General features: G+C 44.9%; 1 protein-coding gene across 3 annotated transcripts in view; it reads right to left on the minus strand.

Moving 5' to 3' along the window:
* Positions 1–9,182, minus strand: part of LOC106744435 (midnolin-B) — a 39,117-nt gene that overhangs the window by 27,268 nt on the left and 2,667 nt on the right. The window lies entirely within an intron of this gene.

Raw genomic sequence — 9,182 nt, forward strand, 5'->3', positions numbered from 1 at the left:
CATTCCTGGAATTTCTCTTCCTCAGTACTGACACACAATTTTCATGGAAGAGCGAAAGATGTCATCGTGTGGGCTCAATTAATGTAATCCGGACCTAAACACTCGAGATTTATGGGCCCTAATTTCTACGAAGAAAACCGAGCTAATTGATAAGCGCGTATCTACGTGGCGCCGTAAGTAGCCGGGACATCGCGCGAATAAATCTGCGGAATGCATTTTTCTGGGTCGCGGTAAGTTTTACTTCTTAATGGAATTGAATCCAATTTCTCTCTCGCGCGCGTCGCGATGCGTCAGCACTAAAATTCTGAATGTGAGTCGTCGAGAGACGCGAAGCGATATTGTCCCCGACGTACAAGAGAAGGGAAGAATCCTCCCCGATATTCTCACACGACCAAACAGATATTTTCGTAAGACGAAAGATATCTCGCGCGAAAACGTGCGTATCACCGAGGGCGATTAATTCGCGATGTAATCCTGCACAATTTCCGGAAATACCGCGGAATCACGAGCGGGCGTTTCCTCCGCGGGACGTAGAGAGAGAGAGAGAGAGAGAGAGAGAGATAGATCGAGAATCACCACGCATCCTGCAGAATCGCCGGAGATTTTATAAAAACTCCGATTAATCACTTTCACCGTAACGCGTACGCGCGCACCGGAAAGCCATAAATCGATAACCTGTTGCTTTTCGCGATTGAAACGGTTCGAGCATTCGGAACGACGTGCCGCGAATTCAAATGTTAGCTCCGAGTAATTAGACCGCGTCGGGACGCGTGGTCAAACGTGGCGGAAATATGCGGATTCGAAGGAAAAAAAACAGAACAGCTAGCTAAGTGGCAATAATTATCTACAGTGAATTGTAACAGCTACTGACGCGCGCGAGCACGTCCAGGATAAACATTTTCTAGAAGGTGAACGTAAATAAACGCGCGAGAGAGAAAAGTGATAGGGTCGAGACACTCTTGTATAGCGCGTTTATACTATAAATATTGCCGTTTTGCGTCTGTGCCGTCTCGGGGAGAAGCCGCCGCAGAGTATATTCGCGTGTACGTGCGCGAAATAAATACGTTTGTTGTAATCGTGAGGCACCTTGTCCCGTTCGCTTCAGCGTTTACTCCGAGAGAGCTCGCTTTCGATGTGTATATATCAGGATATAACGTCACGGATAAATTTTCGCTTCCTTGTGTACACCTCGACGCCTTATACGGGGTGTCCCAGATTGACGCTCTACCTTTGTACTCCTTTTTTCTGGATCGCGATTATTGCCCGTTAAAAATTCACCGAACTTTATTATCTCGGCGTTATATTATCATTATTATACAACAACCTGCTTCCGAGCTCTTAAATTTCAAGCGCTGTTGCAAAAATTGGTGAGAGACTGATCTATGTTTCTAAAAACCGCTTTTCACGCTCGCAAAGCGCGAGGAGCAAAACGAGAAGTTTATTTGGGAATTTTTGTTAAGAATTTGTCTCGATTTTCTTTTATTTCGGTGAACTTCCGCTGCCTAAATTAGCAGTGTATTTCAAGCTTTCAGTTTTATGTAATCACGCGGATCCACTTCGGTAAGATTAAGTCTGTCGTTTTTAATTACGATTTTTTACGCTTGCCGTACTTAAACTAATCCGATTACATGCTCTCGCTTCGGAAAGAGAGAAAGAAAAAGAAAGAGGGAAAGAGAGAAAAAGAGAGAGGAGGGGGGGGGGGAGAAAGAGAGGGAGAGAGAGAAGCGGAGATGCAGATAGATGCAGAAAGTGCTGCTAAAAATAACAGCCTTATTATAGTTTATAAATAACTACACGATGGTTTAACGTGGCGGTATTCTTAGTGCGACATAGTAATCGATCGTTCAAATTACTTATATAATTTCATACCATATAAAGCGAATTATTTCCGATGATGATTTCCGAACCAATCACGCACAGGATACGCATACAAATAAAATGATCCATTACATTATCGAATAATAATGTTAGATTAGTGATTTCTAGCGCGTTCCGAAAATATATAATGTGCGACACCTGCTGAGGTATTCCAAAAATGTGTCTTTTGCATTTCTCGACGTTGAAAGAATCCCTCGCAAGTTGCGCGCGAACTTAATTCCAACGATGGAATTTCCCGGCAGAATTCCGCGCCGCATCTTTAAAGAAGAAAAAAAAAGGGGGAGAAAATTAAGCATTAAGCCGCGGCTCGCCGATCGATAAGGCCACATGCAGTTCTCGCATGCACATGGCGGCTAGACAATCTCCAAGGATAGATTAACATGTGCAGCCGCGAATAGACACAGTACGAGCGATCAAGGAAAATCGTTACACCACCCTGACATGTGTGTGTATGTGCACGTATGTGTGTACGTTTATGCGTGTGAGTGCCAGCGGCGAGCACACGCGACCCAAAGAAAGAACCGCGTTCCCATTTTTGAATAACTCTTCGTGTCTGGTCGCTTCGATATCTGGGCGCAAAAACGCGTCATGTACCTTGAAGGTCTCGGAGGCGGGGGAGAAGGAAGAGAAAGAAAAAATGCGCAACGCCTTTGGGACACACGGACAACGCGCGTTTCTGCCTTCGGAAAGTTACATTCGAGGGGGGCGGCACGGAATTACTCGGTATTTCATTTATTCGACCGAGGGAGAGCACAGCGATCGGATTAATTCTCCGCGTCGTTCCGTTACGCTTTGTCGATTTCGGCGGCGAGGAGATTTGCGAAACCGTTAGCGAAAGAAACGCGCCGGGCGCGAGGAGGATCCTTGACGGGCGAGGCTGCGAAATATTTTTTTTATCTTCTTTTCACCGCACCCAGGGACGTCGAGAGAGAGAGCGAGGAAGAGAGGAAGGAGACGACGACGAAGGAGGAGGAAAAGAGCGGCCTTCCGCGCGAACGTCGCGTGCATCGGCGGCGACTCGTCCGTCGCTAGAACCGCCGCCGCACATGACGCGTTTCTTCACGCGTAAACAATGTCGTGGCCCACGCTTGTGTGTGGGCTATGTAAATTGAGTATCTTTGCGCCCGGGCGTGTGTGGGGTCGGTGCGATTTTGACCACGCTCGCCAAGCGATTCGAAGCCGCCGGACGAATCCGAGTTTCGAAATCTTTAATTCTACATTAAATCTTCGAAGGGAGGAAATATGTTCCTATTTGTGGCGTCAAAAAGGCACAATGAATGTTCCTTTAATGCTAAGGGGAGTTGAAATCTCCGGAATCGAAGTTTTAGTTCTATATTAAGTCTTCAAAAGAAAATGGCGATAAGTTCCCTATTTGTAGCATTAAAGAAGCACAATAGAAGACCTTTGAGGACTTTATGCACACGGGAAAAAATTCGTTTCAAACCAATTTATAGATATTCTCATATGTAAGCAAGAATATTATAATCTCTGTAGAAGATTTTTGGTCTTGAATTTGTACTGATGTAACACGGAAAAAAAGTCTAGTTGCATTAATATTTTGGTCGAAGGAAATAGAATTTCTGGTTGTAAAAACCCTAGTGTTTGGTCATAAGAACCACTTTAATACAACCCGACTTTTTCTCCCAACAAATATTACTTACATTCAATTCAAGACTAAAAAAATCTAAGAATTTTATAATATTTTTGCTTGTACGTGAAAATATCTATCATTGATTTGACTATTTTTTTTTCTTCACAGAATTAAGTAGGACTAAAATTGCGACTCGGGAACGAATAAACCTCGTTTTCCGGGAGTTTCTCCCGCCTCCCTGTCTCTTTTGTTACTTAGCTTCCTAAGGAGATAAATGACACGTACATTATTACTTGAACGACAATAAATACTATGACGAGTAAGAGCTATGAAACTTGGATAAGTTGGTTTAATGTCACGCGTCTCTCTCGTGCCCGACACGCTGGCGGAACACGTGGACGTGATTTTATAGTCTAATCCCGCCGCGTGCTTTGTCTTCGATAAGCGAAGATAACGTGCTTTTGCGGAAGACAGTTCCGTTTATAGACGGTCTCTCTAACGGCAATCTCACAACCGCTTCGAGCTGGAGGCAGAGAGACTTCTTCTCGTGGCACGATGGTTTTCGCGCTGCTAAGCAAGCTAAAGGTTTTTAAATCCGCCGCAAGTGTGACAAGCGCGCGCGCGCCGCTTCATTGATCATCCAACCGTTTTCTCGAATTGGCGGCCGGTTACTTCGGCGGTGTGCGTTCAATCGCCCCTATTTTCCCGGAGTGTCCCAGGCTCACCACGACGAAAAAGCATTCGCGACACCCACCGACCGATAAACATGTTTTCGCGAAAAATAACGGGAGGTAATCTTGGGCTCGTTTCTCCGGCACGTCGCTCGCTCGGATCTCACGATTTCGCAGAAAAGCCGCCGACAAAATCCGTCCCGATCGCTGCATCGGTGAATGTCATTTAGCGATAAAACGTGGGGATCGAGGACGATTTCATCTGATCGTCGATAAATTCGTCGATAAATTTAAACATTTCTTATCTCCATTTAAGCAGTCTCGTTGAGAAGTCGATTCCAAGAAAGATCCCGACTTTTATCTCGCACAAAAACGCGTGAAAATCGATCAATATTTATACGGCTATTACGACACAGCTGCAAGAAACTGCCTTTCACTTTTATAACATCCAGCAGTAACAAAAAAAAATGAGGAGCGGGAAGAAAAAGAAATGACCTCTTTAGCACGGATATAGTGCGTGTAATTAAAGAGCGTCGACGTTCCTATAGGGCCGAACGAGATGCGCGCGAGGCTACACCGCATCGTTTGATCGTCGACGTCCTTCTGTCGTCAAAACGAGTGTTTAAAGTCCGCTCCTTCTACGTGCCGCGACGCGATGACTAACAGAAATCTCACGATGACACACACACCGGCGATCGACGACACTTGACGCTGAGAGAGAGAGAGAGAGAGCGTATATCGCGTCAATTGCCCTATCCGACGCACGTTTTATAAAAGTGTAAAAAAGAAAATAGATTCTCGTTATCTCCCCCTTTCTCTTTTTCCCTCACACACGTGCGCGACTTCTGAACGTTCCCGAGCGTCAAAGATCATTCAGGCGCCTCAACGTCGCTCGACGTCTACACTGGGGGGAAAAAAACATGCTAGATTGAAGTAAATAATTACTTCAATATTCCTCAGCAAATTTTTACTAGAATTATATACATTTTACTTGATCGAGTGAATGTTTTACTTGGGTAATTTATTTGAAAAATATTTTTCTTGCATCAGGTAAATATTACTTGATTCGAGTAAAAATTTACTACGGAGTTAATTATTTACTCGAATCTAGTACTTTTTTTTCTGCCTACGATTTTTAACTTTTCTCGCTGATGTCAATTTCGAGCAGTTTAATCGTTTAGAAATCAGACAGATCTCATTTATTATACGCGCCGACGATTTATCGCTCGATGCATCTTGTTCGAGTTGTAGCGGCAACTGTGAGTAACGCGCCATCGTGACGCAACGTTCGATGAAGACTGAATGTCACAGTGACGACAATGTCGCGTTATTACAGCAGTGCTAACAATCAACGTCACGTAAAAACGGGCGCGATTCACTTTCGGAAAACGATATCGCGTGTGATTCCACACGAGGGTGAGAGGGAGGGAGGGAGGGAAGGTTGAAATCGACTGAACCGCATTCATCACCTACTTTCGTAGATTTTTAGTCTCGCGCGTTTGACCAATGGAAATATCAAAGTGTAAATACACAGGATGTATCGTGGCATTACCGCCTTGATATTTCTATTCCTCGATTTAACCTTCTAATTATATCTTTATCTGCTTGCATAACGATGATGTAATTAATTGCACTTAATTGACGCGACGTGAAGGGTACGAGGAAAGAAATACATGCTGGACGAAGACATGTAAATTTGAATTTCAATCCTGCAGTTTTATACCGTGTTAATTGAATAGAGGGAGAGGAGAAATAATCGAGGTAGATATCGTGACATTCTCAGTTCCTCTTGTATATTTCGGTTCAATTAATTCTGCGACTTTATTATCTTCGTCTCTCGCGTAACATTATCAATAAAGATCCCCGACGTAATAATGCGACATCCAGAAAAATCAAAGCGAGAACGAAAGTAACAGATTGATAAACACTTAATTGGCCCGATGATCGCGATTAACGTAACACTTCCATAACAAAACTCTCGCTCTCTTTTGCATGCGTCGCTAATTTAAAGTTAACTTGTCCAATTAATTTGACATTTATCTGATCAAAGGTCAAACATGCGTTGTGTTCCGTCTTCTTTTTTCCCCGCCGTATAAATTTCGACCTCCTCAAGAGCATCGATTGGTTGCTTAGTACCGTCGCTCTGCTGACTACGATTATCTCGTAACTACCTGTGTATCTATACATACATGTACGGTGCACGCAGTTCGTAACTATTTCAATGAATTTTACATCTTCCGCGGCGCAGCCGAACCGACATACACGCGAGGAAATCACGCGTCGTGCCGTTCGAAGGAGGAAGATCCGCCGTGCTACCTGCGCCTGAAACTGCCCTGGCAGGCACAAAGAAACGAGTAGTCGCGAGGCCGAGCCAAGAAGTATACATGCGAGAAGAGAGAGAGGAGAGAAGAGAAAAGAAGAGAAGAGCAAAAGAGAGGAAAGAGAACGGCGGGTCAGCAAGAGATCTCGGGAGAATTACGCGCCCGATCGAGACACGTAAAAGACGAGACAAGGGAAAAAGCATCGACGACTTGAAAGCGAGCGAGCGAGCAAGAAAGAAAGTAAGAAAGGAAAAAAAGAGAAAGATCATCGATGCGTTACGTAGGAAAATATACATATAGTCGATCCTTTGCTGTCTTTCTTGTTCCCCTCCCCTCCTTCTTTCTCTCTCTCTCCCTGCGCATCTACTACTTTATGTTTCGCAACGTTTTTTTAACCTTCTTTGAATGACCAAACAAGTTTAGACGACGATATAATAGCCGGAACGTCGATTAAGCGTAAATGTATAATGTATGTTTGTATCTCGTTGAAACGTTAATCGGATAACAGACCATCGCGACGTATATCGAAAAGCCACGTGTATGAATTAATTCCCGGACGTGATAAAAATTTTTTTCAACCAAGGCCGTGGAACGATCCACTCTGTTGTTTATGGCAAAATTTCGCGGAGCGATTAAAGAACAATCGGGAAGCCGTAAGAAACATAGGATGAATAAAATAGCACGTTTTTTTTTGTTTTAAAGTTTCGGAACAAGAACCCATTTTTCTCCTATTTTTTCGCGGGATTCCTCGGTTTCCGCACTCAACGATGAAAAGATTGGTTTAGAAAAATTCACGCGTGCACTGGTTACATTAATTTTTCTCCATAAGGGGGAAACCAGAAAATTTTGAAAGAGAGCGGTTTTTCCCCGAAACTTTAAAACTATATATTTTTTATCGTTTTAATTTCAACAGATTTCCCGCAGAAAAGGACCGCTTTAAAATATCGTCACGCGCGAGCCCACCCTGCCGCCCGCGCATATCTCGCCTCCTCTGTCCGCAATTTCCATTTCGCGCACACGCACCTATCGTTACGATACCGCTGCGTTTTTTCCATACGATTTTTGTTTAGTCATACTCGCATTCTGCGACCGGGGCTTACCCCGAATAATAAATAGTGTCCCTTCCTCTCTCGTGCCTCGCTTTCGTGCGTCTCGATCAGCCTCTGTCCTTCTCCACCGCGACCCACCTCGCTCGCTCCGTCTAACCCACCGGCAGACGGCTGTCACTGTTCCACTTTACGGGAGCGCGATTTCCCGAGATATCCTCTACCTACTATATACCACTATACGCCACCTCCCTCTCGCTCGCTCGGCCGCTCCGTCCTTCTCTCGACTACTCTCCGCGGTATGCCAACCTTCCACTCCACCATGTTTCTCTCGCGTGCTCGCACGAAGCGGCAGGAGGTGGTGGAGGATCCGCGCTGTGGCCCCCACGGACGCCCACGAGCACGTATACAGGCAGTTTCAGGAGGACAGGTCGATACTTCAGGAGGTGATGCTGCCCTATCGCGGGGTCGACGGCAACGTTCAGCAGACTCGCTTCTTCCCTCACTGGAGAATTCAAAATTCTCACAAGCCGCCGGCGACGGTTTCCTCCCTTTTTTAAACTAAGATCGTTATTACGAGAGAAGAGTATGACGTCAGGCGCACGGAATCTTTCTCCAGGAGGCAATTCGACTCCTGGCCGAAGTTTGGCTCGCCTGCGGTAGTCAGTTGCACGTAGCACAAAAACTGCAGGTATCGCGACCTTTAACAAAGGCAACATCGATTCCGAACTCATCATCGATCTGTCTTCAAGAATAAGCCAGCGGAGTTTTATATATGCACGACACATGTATATAGAAATTCAAACGTAACATAAAATGCAAATCATTTTTTCACCATCAGTGTTTATACGGACCCTGACCTTTCTCCGGACTTGAGAATTCATATTGTCGTTATATCAAATCGCGCAATGCCATGAATATTAACAGGAAATATTAGTATGTCAACAACTGTCGCGTGAATATTTAACCCTTAGCTGACACACGGGGTTAAAAATACCCCAGAGTGTTTTTGAACGCAAATTTTTCATAGCTGCGCGCCAAATTTGGTTCTTTGACGTCACCTAGTATTAGTCGAGGCTTGACCCAATATTGATAAATAAAACAATTATACACATTTTTTCTCGCTGGGGTCCAAAATACCCCCTATAGCATGTACGTTATTATTTTGACAGCTAAGGGTTAAGTATACGTCAAATGTGCGCGCGTCTCGAGTATTGTCGGCGAAGCAACCGAATAGTAATCGGGAAAAGTGCGCGTCGACGAAACTGAAAAATCCACGGAGACCCGATAAGATAAACCAAATACGACGTTGCCACGAATAAGCAGGTTTCTAGAAACACGCATCCATTCCGATCGACTCCTCTCGACGAATTAGAACCGTTCGAACCTAAAAATACGATACTCCAATATGATATACCAATATAGTGAGTGTGATAACGAGGATAGAGACCTCCGCTCCTGAAATACCCGGTACACACCGGTATACCGGGTATATATGCATCGTACAGCCGTTCTTTAGCTCTCTCTCTCAGGCGCTCCTGTATCTCCCTCTCTCCTTCTTTCCGACGCACGTCCAAAAGTGCACCAGCAGAAGGACGAGCCCGCAGCACATTCGCTCTCTACCCCGGCTCTATTCTACCTCTTCTCTCCACTCCGCCCTGCCCCCCCCCCCCCC

The sequence above is a fragment of the Dinoponera quadriceps genome, unplaced genomic scaffold (genome assembly GCF_001313825.1).
Source record: "Dinoponera quadriceps isolate SergipeBrazil2010 unplaced genomic scaffold, ASM131382v1 scaffold777, whole genome shotgun sequence".
Taxonomy (NCBI): Eukaryota; Metazoa; Arthropoda; class Insecta; order Hymenoptera; family Formicidae; genus Dinoponera; species Dinoponera quadriceps.